At 41.9% G+C, this 16,601-nt stretch overlaps 1 protein-coding gene across 3 annotated transcripts in view; it reads left to right on the plus strand.

The window, feature by feature from the left end:
• DDHD2 (DDHD domain containing 2) overlaps nucleotides 1–16,601 on the plus strand; it is a 539,107-nt gene that overhangs the window by 193,822 nt on the left and 328,684 nt on the right. The gene's annotated exons all lie outside the window — the stretch shown is intronic.

The following is a 16,601-nucleotide window of genomic DNA, read 5'->3' on the forward strand; positions in this document are numbered from 1 at the left end:
GGACACTACCCCCCATAGCACTGAGCATCTCATTGAGGAAATCCCCTTGATGGACATCAAGTCCTTAGAAGACATCTCTGCCCTTGTAAAATCGGGCTCTCCCAGAGATTCAGCACCCCCTTCACTCTCTGAACCAAGCTGCAGGACCAGTTCTCCCAGTGATATTGGAACTTTTCAACTCTTCCATCTCTACTGGATTAGTTCCTCCACCTTGGAAATGTGCTATGGGGAAATCACTGCTCAAAAAGCCCAATCTCAATTCTGATCTCCTGGGGAACTATCGCCCTATCTCCCGGGGATCTGCAAGATTCTTGAAAAACATGTTAACTCAGTCTTGTCCACATTCTTAGAGTCTCACAACCTCCTACACCCCTCCCAGACTGGTTTCCGACACCAAAAGGGGACGGAAACTGCTCTTTTAGCAGTAGTTGAAGAGTCCAGGAAATTCTAGACCGAGGAAGTACAGCGGCTATTAGCCTCCTAGATCTCAGCGCCGCTTTTGAAACCGCCAACTACAACATCCTGATTCTCAGACTCCGGAATCTTGGAGTGGCTGGTGGCGGTTGCAGTCCTTCCTGGAAGACTGGTCTTTTCAGGACTGTGAAGGAGATAACATCTCAAAGCGTATGTCTCTCAGCTGCGGTGTCCCTCAGGGATCGTCCCTGAGCCCCACATTGTTAAATGTATATATGAGCCGGCTAGGCGAGATAGTCCTTCCTTTTGGTGTCAAGATAGTCACATACGCTGATAACACACAACTAGTTATGGCCTTAAACCATTCAGAGACTTCTTCTCCCGGCTTGGGCCCCTGCCTGGAGAAGGTGGCCAAGTGGATGGAGCTCTCCTGCCTCAAACTGAACGGAGATAAGACGGAACTAATACTCCTAGGCGATTCCCCCATTTTTAATACAGGATTGCTGTGGCCAAACTGTCTTGGCCCTGCTCCTGCCCCCCAAAACCAGATCAAAAGTCTGGGCATGTGGCTGGACCGTTCCCTGAATTTTGAGCATCAGGCAACGAAATTGGCGTCCGCCTGTTACGGCATCCTCAGGATGCTCTGTAAAGTTCTTCCCTTCTTGGCAAGGAGGCAAATGGTCCAGGCACTGATTCTTTCTCACCTGGACTACGGGAATGCCCTTTATCTAGGAGCTCCCAGAGCAACTATCTCCAAGCTGCAGATTGTTCAAAACTGTGCAGCACGTTTGCTCCTTCAGATCCCCAACCGTCAATCCACTAAACCGGCACTGAAGGCCCTTCACTGGCTACCTGTATTGGAGAAATTCAAATTTAAGTCTCTTTGTATTGCCCATAAGTCCTTCGAGGGGAGTGGACCGCCTATCAATCTTTCCATTATCTCGCCCTACCGCCCAAACAGATGCCTCCGCTCGACCAACCTCCGTCTTGCTTCAGTCCCCAAAATAAAAAAGGTGAGAAGTGGGGGGTATTCGTTCTCCTATAATGTCACCAAGCTTTAGAACGCCCTTCCCCCTCACGTACGTCTTGAGTCCAACCTTCTGGCCTTCCGGAAATTTCTTAACACATGGCTTTTCCAAAACCCCACACAGTAATCTGCCATCTTCTGACTGCATCCGCTATTAGCGCTGGGATGCCTTAGGGTAGCTAGGCGCTCTATAAATATTCTTCTAGTTATTCTGATTGTTTCTTTCTTTAAGCGAAAGACATGTATTGGGCATACAGGGCCCGCTTATATATAAAAAACTATAGCAGTTGATGTCACCCCAAGTAGCCATGTTAAGGTAATGCAGCTCTTTACATTTTTAAGGTAGTCCACGCAGTCCAAGTACAACTTTCTAGATGTACAATGCAGTCTCATTGTGACATACATTTCATTCTGTGCAGAGTCTCTGGCTCCATGGTGAAGACACTTCCCATAATGCTATTACAATATGCATCTGTCCTTGACACTCCCCCAGCCAACCAATCAGGGGCTGTTGGTGCTTCAGTTCTTTGCCAGAGCGACATCTCATTTGAATTTCTAGATCTCACAATTAAGATTGATTAAGTCAATTTATGCAACACACTTTAAAGAAATATGATTAACAGGAACAGTGTTTTACACTAATTTGTGCCTTTGTGCCAGTGATGGGAAGGTGTAGAACCCATCTTAAATGGTGAACCTGTTGGGGCTGACGCTTTCGATGTCAACGATGAAATTCTTGAAGTCGATATAGAATGACGCCTGGAGTGAGGATGTCGACAGTGATCATGTTTGCTTTGTTGTTTCTCTGAGGCTGACTCTCCTTGGGGAGTGAGTCCCTGTCAGAACGCAATTCTTTAGGCAGAGATGATTGAGAGGGCGTTTCGTCTTCTTTCTTTCATATTCAGCCTTCACATTTTGAAGCATTCCTCGAAGTCTGATGCCCTCCCGGTCTTTAAGAGTCCTTTGGGACATCTCTTGACTGATATTAAAGTCTTTCACTTTATGAGATGGATGAAGAGACACTAGACATACCTTGTGAAGGTCTGAGAATGCTTCCTTTTTAACACAGGAGGGACACTTATGAAACAGAGAAGGCATTTTGAGAGGAAAAACTCTCAACGTGGAAAACAATTATCTCACTCGACAGATAGTTGTTAAATACGTCTGACTGTTTGCGGACCCCGAGGGTGGAGCGGGTGTGACTGTTTGCGGACCCCGAGGACCCGCTGTTGCTGCCTGTAAGCCATACCTGCTTGCCACTTGCTCCTAAAGCCCCGTAGTCCTCCCGCTGCCGCACTACCATCGGACCGGCAGCCGAGGGGAGGACTACTACTCCCAGGGGGCTTAGCGGCGCGCACGTCGCATTACGCGCCCGGAGGCGCCATAAATCCAGTCTGACATCCACGTCGCGGGAGCGTCCGGGGCTAAGCCCGGGCTAAGGGCGGGCCCTCTGTGGCCCTCAGTGGCTGAGGTAGGCTGGGCTGGGCCCTGTTACTTTCATTGTCCTTGTCGCTATTCATATTATATACGTCTGGCAGTTAGAGGAAGGAACATTCTGTGAAATTATTAAGTCGCTTCCTTGCTATCTACTACCGGTTAGTTACTGCTGCATCTCCAGAACTATATTTATTCTCCTATGAACCTTGTACTATTTTGTGACTTTTTCTTCTGGAGGTAAATTACTTGTATAACATCGATTTGTGGGAAAAGTCTGCAGAAGATGTCTAAAAAACTCCGTTCAGGAAGGTTAGTGGGAGGAAAACCTGGTGCTAAAATAGATACCATCCGCACAAGAAATAAATCTGTGAATAATCCCCCGTTGAAGGGTCAATGCCAACTCTTTGAGCTATGGGACATTCCTATGGATAAGAAGTCTAATTCTGCTGTAAAGGAAGCTCTCCGCTCCGCAGTTCAGGAGGATCTTACTCAAGCTGTTACAAACTCCTTGTCCTCATCCTTGCTGACCGCGCCACCGCAAACAGCAGCAGCGGTGAATGCCTGCCCTGTACATCCTGAAGGGGAGGGGGAGAGTAATCTCGGAGTTCTTGTATCTGAAGGAAAACTAGAGAATCAACCACCTATGCCTCAAGCTGTTACCTTGAATGACAGGTTAGGTGGGGATTCCTCACCGTTATCCATTGATCTTGAACTTTGCGGCCGCTATGTAAATACAGCTAATTTGGAGACTCTGGATCCTATTAAGCCTTCTGGGGGTGCTACTCCCTCTGGGCTAATGTTATATAGTAGTACCCCTTCGTTAAACGGACAGGACATGTCTGATCTGTTAAATGTTTCCAGGAGCTCGGGTCTCAATCTTTCTGGTATTTGTCGTCCAGCTGAAGCTAGTGATAAACCGATATCAGAATCTATGATTGCTTTGGAACAATTATTAGCCTCCATTCTATTTCTCCTGGGGAAATTTGTAGGCAGCTCGGATTGTATCCTGGATTCAGTTACCCAAATACTGAAGACATTGTTACAAAAATCACCAGATACGAGGAGTGTTTCCCCCTCCAAGGCTGAACCCAGTTCTCCAAAGGGGAAAATAAATGCGCCCATAGTGGATACTGGCATAAAGGCTGCAGCAATAGTTCATGAAATTCATACTACAGTTCAGCCTTTAACCGCAGTGCCCAATTGTGTTAAGAACTCTGTTCTAGAGATTGAGGAAGAAAACAAATCTATTTCCGGTTCTAAAGTGGTTCAAGATTTATTCCCAATCTTCATGTCTGAAAATAAAAAAGAACTTTCTGAAGATAAACAAGAGGTAAAGGTAAAAAACGGTAAACATAGAAATAATAAAGGGAATAAAAGGAAACCAATCCGAAAATACAGGAAGAAAAGACAACGACGGATAATCTTCCAAAACTCTCTAGTTGCATCGGAGAACGAAGAAATAGACTTGGATCCAACTTCTACATCTTTAAAGGTGGAAAGTGAATTTTGCCCACCAATGTCTTTGGAAGTTTTGCCGCAAATGGAGGGCCCTCTTCCGAGTTCCTCTCCATCGACTGCGACAAGAGCCCCAATCCTATATCAACTTGGGCCCCTTAACCCTTTGGCCTCTTCTTTCTCTCCTGCCCCAGAGATTGGAGACCGCTCTCTTCCTGCGCGCCATCCAAAAAACTCAAAGGCTCATGTGGACACTCTCGTGTTAGACTTTTTACCTTTATTCGATGCAGATATACCCCTAAACAGAGCATGGCTACTTAAGCGTTTTAGCCAAATTGAAAGTCTTCACCCTATTCAATCTAGGGACATTGAGCTAGTCTCTTTGTCTGGTGGAGACAGGGTTTTGAGTATAAGGGTTACATTTTATTCACCTATCATTGTAAATTTGATATTACAGCAAGCTGAGAATTTTCAACGCACAGGTATTGATGTTCTCCCTATTTTTAACCTTGGTAATACCAACCCTTCCCTTGGGATGGCACTAAAGGGTGATAAACAAAATGGGGTAGCCTCCCCTCTTAGAGACCTGAAGATTTGGGTCTCTAAGGGGAAACGTTCGGTCTCTCAGGTAAAGCCACTCCCTCTGCCTCAGAATTCCTCCTTCATAGAGGATAATAATCGGTGGAATTGGCTGCACAGTGCTTTATCTACTAAGACCACAGATAACCCCAAATTGTTTCACCATCTTTAACACCCCATTGAAAATTATTTCTTGGAATGCGGCAGGGATTCATAGTAGCCCAGAGAAATTTGACCTTTTATTCTCTTTAGGAGCAAATGTGATTTGTATACAGGAAACCTGGTGTATTAATATGCTGGACGTTTCGAAGGATTTCTATGTTTTGGAAGTGCCAGCTGCCCCTTCCAAGAAAGGTCACGCTAGGGGGGGAATCGCTTGTCTATTATCAAATAAATTGCAGTGGAGATTTTCCCATTACACCGACCCAAGTAAATTTTTTCACGCTATAACAATAGCAAATCTGTTTAGTAATTTTAAAAAGTCACCCATTGTTATTCTTAATGTGTATATTCCTCCAGAAGAGCGTTTTAATCTCATATTGAAGCAGGTATTTCGATATATTGATCAAATTAAAAATGTTCCATCCCCTCCGGAAATCATTCTCGTAGGAGATCTGAACTGCAAAATTTCCAATGCTAGTCTGAAACTTTTTAGAAATAAATCTAAAGAAGAGGCGCATTTTGTTCCCCAACCCCTCTTCCCAGATAAGTTAGTGACTAACAAAAGAGGGAAGATTCTGCTAAAAGAACTAGCGGCCGTTGAGGGACTTATATTAAATGGGAGATTCCCGTCCGATGTGCCTGCCAAATTTACACATAAGTCTCCTTTTGGGTCTTCTATCTTGGATTATGCAATCTCGGATTATGGCTTGTTTCCGTGTATTCAGGATTTTAAGATTATTCCTACATCTCTGAGCGACCATAGTGTAATGCTCATAACTATTTCTTTAAATCCCATGCCCACTGCGCCATGGTCCCTTAACGGCGGGGACGCTGCTTTCCACGCTTCCACGGGAAGGTGCTTTTGGAATCCTTCTGCCATTAATGGGGTCCAGGATATATTATGTGAAACTTTAATAGAATTAAATGAGTGGCGTGGTCTAGAAATAGTTAATTTTGAAAAACTCATGCGAAACATTATTTTACATGTAAAAAAGACTTCCCGCCCTAGAAAAGGGGTAGTGGTGCCTAGTATACTACGCATCCTGAACAAGGAAATAAATAAACTAGTCCGTGAGCAATATCTAGATAGAGTTATGGAACGAGAAAAAGAAATTTCTAGACTAAAAAGAAAGAGATGCAGACTAAAGGCGAAAATAAAAAAGGAGAAGGAAGATACAGTTTGGATCAACTTGAGGGAATCAGTTGTTCATGGTAGGATTAGAGAATTTTGGGCAATAATTGGGAAGGGATGTGGTACTAGAATAAGCCCTTGCCCCATCCCTATAGCTGAAGAGGTATGGATCACTTATATTCGGGACCTCTATGCAGGGAATGGTATTACAGGTGAAGATATTGTCCTAGATGCAACGCCCGAAGGACTCATTAATTATCCCACAGAGGAAGCAATTGAGATGGCTATAAAAAATATGCGTGCCTCTGGGGCAATGGGTCCTGACGAACTCCCTATGACATTCCTGAAGCAGGATCCTTTAAGGTGGAGTAAAATCCTGTATCCATTGTTTAAAGCCTGTTTCTTGTCTAAAACGGTACCTGCCTCCTGGAGGGGAAGTATCTTGGTCCCTATTTTTAAGAAGGGAACCAGGGATAGCCCCAGCAATTATCGTTTGATAGCCCTCCTCGACTCTATCGGAAAGGTCTTTGCGAAATGTCTTTTAAATTTCCTCTCCGACTGGGTCGAGGAGAATAATATCTTGCCTCTTGAACAAACTGGCTTCCGTAGGGGGCATGGTACTTTAGATAACCTCACCGCTCTCCATGTGGTTACTGATAAATACGTGCAGGTGAGAGGGGGGGTGGCTTTTATTGATTTCTCCACAGCGTTCGATAAAGTAGATCGTAGAACGCTGTGGAGAAAATTGGCAGCTCTTGGTGTTCCAGCTTATCTATTGGAGCTTGTTCGGACTCTCCATACAGAGACTTGGTGTAGTGTCTTGCAAGGGGGCGAAAGGGGGCTCTCCCACCAAATTTCGTCCTTGAATGGCCTTAAACAAGGCTGTTTATTGGCTCCCCTTTTGTTCTCCTTATATACTGTAGACCTACCCGCCGCCTTGTCTGCCAGTGAGGGTATTGCTCCGGTGATGGGGGGGACCCCAATATCCTGCTTGATGTATGCCGATGACGTCCTTATTCTAGACTTGACTCCTAAAGGACTTACAAATCGGCTACATGCCCTTCATGTTTTTGCTGCTGCCCATTGCATGAAGATTAATATATCTAAAAGTAAAGTTATGTGCATAGCCGGTAAGAAGAAGTGCCGATCTGTAAATTTTGGATGGTATATCGGCGGCCAAAAACTGGAGGTTGTTAACTCCTATACCTTCCTGGGGAAAATTATCACGGCTAACTTGAGTGAGAGGCCCCATATTGAGCATAGTTCACGCAAAGCCCTCGCCCATGGCAAAGGTTTAAACTCCCTCTATCAGGCTACGGGGAAAAGGCACTTTTCGTGTTTACTGGAGGTGTACAGGTCTAAAATCCCCGCAACGATACTGTATGGTATAGAACTTATAGAGGTGAAATATTGGGACTTTTGCCATAAGATTGAGGGGAAACTCTTAAGATCCCTATCTTCTCTAAATACTGCGTGCTCTTTGGCCGCTTGTAGGCTCGATTTCGGTCTCAGGAGCAGTTGGGTACAGGGACTATGTGCCCTAGTAAAATGGGTGGCCTGCCTAGCTAGAGCTGAACTAGGGACGATGAGAGCTCTCCTCAGAAGTGAATTACTGGGTAATTTTAAAGAGTTTTCACAACTTGTAAGGAATTTTAGAAAAGCTGTACCCCTTCTAAAATTAGATGAAAACACCTTGTTTTTGTATTCTCCCTTACAGTTAAAACTCGTATTAAAACAGGCCTCGTGGGAACTATGTTTTCAGTCTGATAAGAAGTTAATCTGTGAAAAAAGGGATGTAGACCTTCTCCTTAATTCTTATGTGATGAAGTTGGCCCAACCCTATGTCACATGGAACTTGCCGCATGGTATTCGTAGATTCTGGTTTCTTTTACGTTACGACCTAGTACCTTTAAATCTACTTTTATCCAAATGGTACGGTTCTTCTCCTATGTGCAATTTATGTAAATTGAGTACCCAGGATTGTATGCATGTTTTATTGACCTGCCCTGCGCTCCGTATATTGCGTCTCAGATGGTTAAAACCTATTTGTATCCGTCTGGGCATTTCCACTTTGAACGGCTTTCTCCAAGCACTTTATTGGCCTCCTAATGAAATGTTCTGTTTCTATATTTTTAACTTTTTTAAAGGTTTTTTAGCTATTTATTAACATGCCTCTGGAGATGTTTGACATTGCATCCTGCTGTAGATCTGTCATTGTATGTTATTTTTGTACTTAAATATGTTTCTTAAATGTCATAATCTTGATATGTATTTGTCTTCTGCTTTTATCATTGTAAACTTCTATGTGGCCCTCTTTTGAGAGCCAAAACATAATAAATAAAATTAAATTAATTGTTAAATACGTCGAGTGAAAATGAAATTTTGTCTCAAATACTTGAATTTTAAAGAGAAAAAACAGAGATATAAAACTTCATTTGTCTCAAATCCTTCTTACAGGAGCCAGAATAAGGAACTGAATTGGTGAGGCAAACCGCTAGTATAAAGCATCATGGGTAGAAGTTCTTAAAGGGACTCCGCTTTCATTACAAGTTAATCAAGTTACACTTTTTTCTTAGCCTTTGCATGTAAGAGGATGAAATGTAGTTTGAAAATGTTTCCAGGATGAACGTGATTGTTTTTTAAGGAAAAAATCCACTTCTTACAGACGGTTACAGGGTGCTGCTTCATCCTATGGATAAATGGATTCTTGACAACCAGAGTTCTGTTCTACAGACTAAATATTTATGGTACATTGTTCTGGGTCCGGGAGATCATTGAAGGGTTTATAACTATAAAGCATGTATGACTTCAATGAAGATTCCTACGATGCAGAACTAAGGCTTAGAAGTAAGTAGCCTTCTCATTTCACAATTAAGATCAATGAAGTCAAATTATACACCACACTTAATGAACAGTCCACTCGCAGGAACTCTGTTTTGCACAACTCCAGTCATCTGCTTATGGCTTTGCAAGGCTCCTACCCCATACCAGTTTCTTCGGATTACGTGGAACTGCAGATAGGGGAGAGGATGTGGTCTGACGGCTAGATTGCCGACTTTGGTGCTTGAAACAAAGGTTCGAGCCTCGGGGTCACGTCCACATCCTGTGATTCTGGGCAAATCACTTAATCTCCCTGTGCCTGAATGTGTCCTTGTGTAAGGTAACCGATGCTCATGTCAAGCGCTCCAATACCTTCGGGTTGAGTTTGCACTGTATAAATCTGCATTATTATATAAAATAGATTATTTGTAGAAGCCCAGACTATTGCTCGACAGGCTACACAGAGAAGGTGACATCATCTAACTTCTATCAAGATGGGAGTTGAGATAGCTCTTATTATGTGACACACAGGCTAAAGAGCTGAATACAATTGAGGACAACATGCCGTGGTTTAGAACCAGCCATGCATATCATCCTGAATAGACTCTTCTTATATTTCCCACACTTATATTGTGTTTCCACTTAAAAGGTTTTAGAATTCTATTTATTTTCCGGAATACGAGTCCTGTTGTTGCTTTTTATACCTGCTTAATTACTTTTTATTGGCAATTTACAACCTTTGCTCGTTTATAGACTTCCCTTTCTGTTTAATTCATTACCAATCCCTAGCCTTGATGGAACCAGCCTTTGGTCCTTTTTGTAAACTTCAGCCCCTCATTCAGACTTGGCTCGTCATTTGTTTTTCCCAATCAGTGGACCAATCCCTAACAGACACTTTCACTCTGCTCTAGTTGGTCCAGCCGTTCTGCTTATTGATTTAAGCATCCATTTACCCCAGCGCAGAAGCATAGATAACAATTTTCATCACTTCAGACAGAAACTTTCTCTGCTGTGGTTTCTGCTGGTTTTTAGTCCCAGCCAGCCAAATCATTTATTTGTATTTGCATTATTTATAGCTTTCAGTGCGGCCTATGTGATAGCTTGAATATGTCTTATTTGAACAGCCCAGGGAGGGTGGGGTCAGTGTTGCACCTTCCCATCAGATATTCTGTGCCTGTGAGTTGCTGTGAGCCTGCATATGACAGTGTAAACTTTGCAGCCTTGCCATTGGTGGTAGGTTTAATTTTATTTGCTGTTGAACATGGCTCGCTCCACTATTGGAAGTCGCCTACATGAGACATCCCGCTTCTTGGTGAGCATGCTATTCTTTGTCCAATATGCCTTGCTGGCTTTGCTTACCGTGCAAGGGTGCTAACCTAGTTTCCTTTGCCCTTATAGGCTTTGCCAAGTTTTGTAAGTATCTTTGTGGTGTGCATCACTTTCTCATGTGTTCTCACATAAATATTGCCTAGCCTACAATGTATTTACCCATGGCAGTTTTCTCTCTCCTTTTATTTGATAGTGATCTCTGGCCCTACCTCTGAGTAGGTGTTTTTGCCTTCTTAAGCCTTGTACAACATGCCTCATTTGCTCTCAACCTGCATTGGCTCGGCTTCTTTTTTCTCCTTTAATCCCTCTCATATGAGTTCTTCAATACTCAGTCCTGATGATGATGGTGTTGTTGTTTCCTTGGGTCATAATTTTTGTCACCTACATCCATATGAACTTTTTTTAAATGTATCTGTGTCCGAGCTGGAACTGTTCAATAACTGCAGTAGAATCCAAGCCATTTATTTCCTTGGTCATGAGTTTGTTTTTGTTTACACTTTGCATTCTTACATTGTGTTATGTGAATCAGTTGAGCTCGGAGCATGTTTTCGCACTAGTTATTTAAATTCCCTCTTTCTCTTATTGCTACATAACTCAATATTTATACCATTTGCTTCATAGTATCATTACATAACGTTTTTGGTATGAATTTATGTTACCTTGATAGTCGTATATAGAATTGTTTCTCCAAACTATCAGTTCAGGACCGCACTCTGTCTAAGGACACTATACTAACAAGGGTTGTATGAATCCCATTACTATATTTTAATTCAAGTCAAAAAGGACAAAAGAGCGTTGACACCAAGTGCAGCAACTTAGGTCAGGTATAGATTCACCTCAGCGTCGTTGCAGAGAACTACTTTAGGTAACAACACATTTCTTTCCTTGTTCAATGGGGCTAAGCATCTCTGAGGGCAAGCAAATATTCAGTCCGTAAAATTAGATCATTTGACATTTCAGTAAAAAAAAATATTCATACAGGAATTGATTGAGAAAGTGCATGTGCACATAAAACTGGATTCACAGAAAGATGAGTCTTAATAGAGCAAGGTGAACAAAACAGAAGGCTCTAGTAAGGGTATATGAGGACACGGTCTGTTATAACAACAAAAGTAGTAATTTTTACTTGCACAAAGTTCTAACTTTTCAGAAAAGTTAGCATGGGGAAATGTGTTTATAGGACTAGAAACCAGACCCATGGGACATAGGACATTCTATATAAAATTACAGAACAAGACAATGAGGACATTCATTGTAAAACAAGGGTTCCCTTTTTTCTGTTACCTCAAAGGCAGTTTCAAATGTAGGATGTCAAAAGCAGGCAGGCAGGATTGTTGCCTAGAACCTGTGATATCAATTAAGGTAGAACAATTATTGCCACCTCAATTCTAATGCTGCCAATGATGTAGTGAGGATTGCTCTCCAGCAAACCACTTATTGGTGGTTCCTAAGAGGGTGCTAACTGCCTAGTGCTAGGCACTAAGCATACCAGTGGTGAATATAAAATGTTATTTATGTGTGAAGGAAAGTTTAAATTCTACTAAGAACACAGTGGTGAGGATTATGCTTTCATGATTCCACTTTAATCAGCTCGGGAGGAGGAAATCAATTCCAGAGAAGTGTTATAATCCTTAATGGTGACATCTGTGTGGTTAAGGAGGCACCTCAGATATGTCGTCTTACATTTTTTTATCATAATTGGTCCTCTACTTCCTTTCAAGGAAGCGTTTGTTCGATAAGTCTTTGAGAACTCATTTTTTGCTCTTCTCCAATCTCGGGTGCTTTTACACAGTTTGAGAGATCATTGTAACTGAAAGCAATCTGAAATTCAAATGTTCAGTTGATCAGTGGAACTTCGATGGACAATCAGGAATTTACTGGAGGATTTTCAACTCTTTTAGTTACTTAATTTATTATGGATACACCATTAGTGTGTTATTCCCATTGTCAGATTCTCTGCAAATCGTCGATGACATCCGAAACTCCGAGAGCATCAAATCTAATAATGATTCCATCTCAAACGGAATTCATAATTAAATGCAGTAAAATGTTTTGCTTGGTAGTTGAACCAGTGTGGGTATCTCACATGAGATTTAATGTCATGTATGTAATTGAATACTATCTCCTTGGTGGAATTTCTCAAGCAGGATAGTAATCATTCATGTTCCCACATTAAAATCTGTTCAGTACATACCTATATATATTAAAAAAAGGTGTCCCCCTGCGAGGCTGCACTTGAAGAAACAGGCGGACCCTGCACCTTGAAGCAGTTTCCTTTATTTCTTTAAAACCGGACATCACTATGCTCATTCAATTAAACAGCCCTACGCGTTTCGGAGCTCCTGCTCCTTGCTCACGGGCTCCATGCAATGTCTGTAAGCTGGAAATTAGTGGAAAACGAGTCACTTCATTGGTCTTTTAAACATCCTCTGGTAGGTTTCTTGGATTATGACCTGGATCAAATATATGCATGAGAGTGCCTCATCCTTCATAGTCGGGATTCACTGTCATAATAGTCAAATGTAGAATAAGAATCAAAATAAATCAGCAGACGTGGGTAGATAGATTTTTCATAGACTAAGGCCTTTATTAAGAAAAAAGGAGCACATTTTTTTTCCTGGTTTTTGCAGAATGCCTGTATTCACTCAACACTAATCAGAGCATCCAACCTCCAGAATTTCTACTGCCTAGTAATGGGCAACAGGGAATTCCACGAGCTCTGCTTAAACTCTCTTCTAGTGAAATTAAAACCTACAATCTTCACATTCAGTGAGCATATGGTTTAGCAGCCTAGCCTTTTCAAGATCTGAGGTTACTTTTTCATTTTGTCTTCCATTTTAACCATGTCTGATTCCTTACTGCCAAAGACCCTCTTTAAACCTTGTGCAAACCGTGGTGACAGGAATGTTCACTTTGAAGACCCCAGTCAGGCCATAAACCTACAGACTGTGAAGTTTGCGCCACCTTAAACAGCAAAACTCTAAAAGACAACTTCTGTTTCTAGTACTCAAGTAAATAAAATTCCCAGAGCTTTATCTCAAAGCCCTATAACCTCTATGTTACAATTGTCGTCTTTGGTATCTACAATAAGAATTACACCAGAACTAGCAGTGCAGATGTTGGATGAATCAACATCTGAGTTTGATCATGCGGCATGTTTTTGAGATCAAGATTCTGATGATCATCAATTATCTTTTGGCGAGGATGATTTACAATCAGTCTCTCAAGATAAAGGATCCTATAGTCTGGATATTCAATTTATTGCTGATAACTCAGATGATGAAGGTGAGCCATATTTTTATTGGGAACCTACCAATTTGGTAGGCCTATGGAGATTATTCCTCCACGATCACCTCCTATACAGATGATATGAGTGCATATGAACTTTTCACACCCAATGAAAAAGATGATGGAGGATTTTTACAGCGGACTACTCTCACCTCCAGAACTAATAGTGTCACAAACGAATCCAATATGTGTGATAACGCTTATTGTGCTCCATCCTAAAGGTGTAGGTCAAGAACATCAGGTTTCTCTACCTCAAGAGCTTGCCAGGGACACTGGGCAAGACTTGCATTCCGAAGATGATCAAGATATGGGGGACAATCAGACTGGCCATGATTCTGATGCTTCACAACCAAGCATCCAAGATCAGGTTGGGGTGATTGTTTTAGTAGAGCATCCAAGTCCAGAACAGATACAGAGAAGCTCTGCACTTGATCGTGTGTATTTCTTTCACATGCTAGTTGTGGACAGAGCAGCTCCAAAATTCAACTTGCCTGTTTCAGTGATGGAAAAGAAATCTTTTCTTTTGGATTTTAAGGATAGTGCCAGAAGGTCAATCCGGACTGGGCCAGAGTTGGATAATATATTTGAGGAAGGTCTTTAACACGTGAGAATCCCGGCACCTGGTACCATTCTAGTTTCCAGACTGGTAAAAAAATACAAAGCACTTGACACAGTCCCTGCATATCTAATTAATGAAGTTAAGAGACTCTGCCATTAAAATAGCAGTGCAGAAGAGGTCACTTAACATAGTGAACTACGCCCATATAATAGTTTGCATTGTTAGTGCCAGTAGCACCTCCAATTAAAAATGTGTTTGACACTTGGAATCCTTAAAACAAGTATGAAGCAAATTATTGCTAAAAGCTGCAATAGAGACCATACCCCACAACTAAAGGAACCTGGGATTTTACGGCAGGTTGTTCTTCATTCAGAAAAAGAAATCAAACTGAGGACCCATTTTAAGTGAACTGAACAAATATATTAAAAAAGCAAGCATTCAGAATGCTAACTCTTCAGGATGTTCGACAGTCGATAAACAAAGAAGACTTCATTACTTCCACAGATTTAGAAGATGCTTACATCGCAAACTTTGAAAGCACCTGCGCTTTGTAGTTAACTGTCAACATAAACCAATTTCTAGCCCTCTCTTTTAGCCTCAAGGGGGCATCCGTGTGTTCACGAAATGCCTAGCGTTTACAGCCGCTTACCTACATCGTCAAGAGATAAGAATATATGCATATCTGAACGACTGGCTCACCAAGGCACCTTCAGCAAGGCAAACATTGAAGGCAGTTAATCAAACAGTGAATCTTCTCCAACAATTAGGTCTAACTCCTAATTACACGGAGTCAATACTAATGCCAAGAAAACAAATGCATGCCTTGGGTGAAAACATTTGCACAAACTGCTTGAAGGCTTTCTTATCAAAAGAAAGAGGAACATAAGTTGAAACGCTTACCTCAAGAGATAACAGCTAGAGGTTGGATAACAGTGAGATAATGTAAAGTCCTTCTATGGATCCTATCACCCTGGGTTACTCTCATACCAGAGTGCCAACGAAGAATGGGACCTCTGCAAGAAGATCTAGACAAACAGTGGAGGCATGTACATGGCCATTGGAGCGACCAAAGTGCTGGGATGTGAGGCAGTATGCTCCCATCCTCTTTTTGTTTGAAAAGCGCACTTGAGCTGACGACCTTTGGCTGATGCACCTGCACCCAGCGAGTGGTACAAGGACCTGGGAAGACTTTAGGCAACATTTTCAGCACCCCCAGAAGAATATGTTGCTCTCTAATGAAGACGGACCACTATCCTGAAATAGTTGTCTGGCAATACACAGCACTGGCTGCACCAACAAGGGCCAAAAAGTAAAGACTGTAACTGAAGTAAGTGTCATCATCATACCTAATTTACCATGATGCATTGGAGAAAACTGAGTGCTGGGATGTGAGGCAGTGTGCTCCCACCCTCTTCTTTTTTTATTATTAAGAGGATTATGTTCAAGTTACAGAAAGGATGAGAGATGCCATGCTTTGGAGGAAAGGTGAAGCAAATGTCTATTTAGGTTAGGATCTCTACGAGTCTCCATCTTACAAGTGACCTATCTATGAAAGGTTCGGTAGCATTCTTAAAGAATCTCTTGGTAAAGGGTTATGGTCTCTGCAGAAACAAAAGCTACACATAAATATGCTAGAGGTGAAAGCAGTGAGGCATGTTTTGAAGTCGTTTTTATCCCTTATGCAGCAAAAGGATGTCAAGGTAAGAAAGGACAACATGGCGATGTTCTATTACATCTTAAAACAAGGAGGAACAAAATCCAAACACTTGTCAAGGGACATGCGGAAATTACAGCACTGAGTCGTGTGACACAATATCAGTTTGAGAGTGGAACATGTCCCAAGCTTGAAGAGAAAGATGGTGGATGCCTTGAGCAGGAAATACATAGACCGTCACGATTGACAATTAAACTCAAATCAGCTAGAGCTAATATTTGAATTCGATCTAATTGCAATGCTTACCAACAGCAAATGCTGACACTTTGCAAGCAGGTGATGTTACCCCAATTCAATTGAGGAAGTGTATCTAAAATCCATCAGTTGACTGTACTTGCAGTGAACTCAAAGGTTACTGATGCTGTTTTCTGGTTCTGCCAAAGCTGAAGCCTGGCTCAATCCCAGCTCTCCAACTCAGCTCAGTATTACATACTTGAGAATTCCAGAATCAATGTGGCATGATCAAGGTCTTTGTATTTGAGAGACCTGGCCTTCTCTTTTCTTTATGTTTTCAATGCATGCTCTTAAATGGAAGTGCGTTGGTAAATCATAACAATCATAAAGGGAATATTCTTTCTTACTAAAGTTTGCGAAAAGGAGTTTTTACATGAGCAGTAATAGTTATTACATATTTGAAGGGATGTTGTTCAAGGCATTTGAGAGTCTTATCTTAAGCTTTTAAAAC

Source organism: Triturus cristatus, chromosome 11 (genome assembly GCF_964204655.1).
Source record: "Triturus cristatus chromosome 11, aTriCri1.1, whole genome shotgun sequence".
Classification (NCBI taxonomy): Eukaryota; Metazoa; Chordata; class Amphibia; order Caudata; family Salamandridae; genus Triturus; species Triturus cristatus.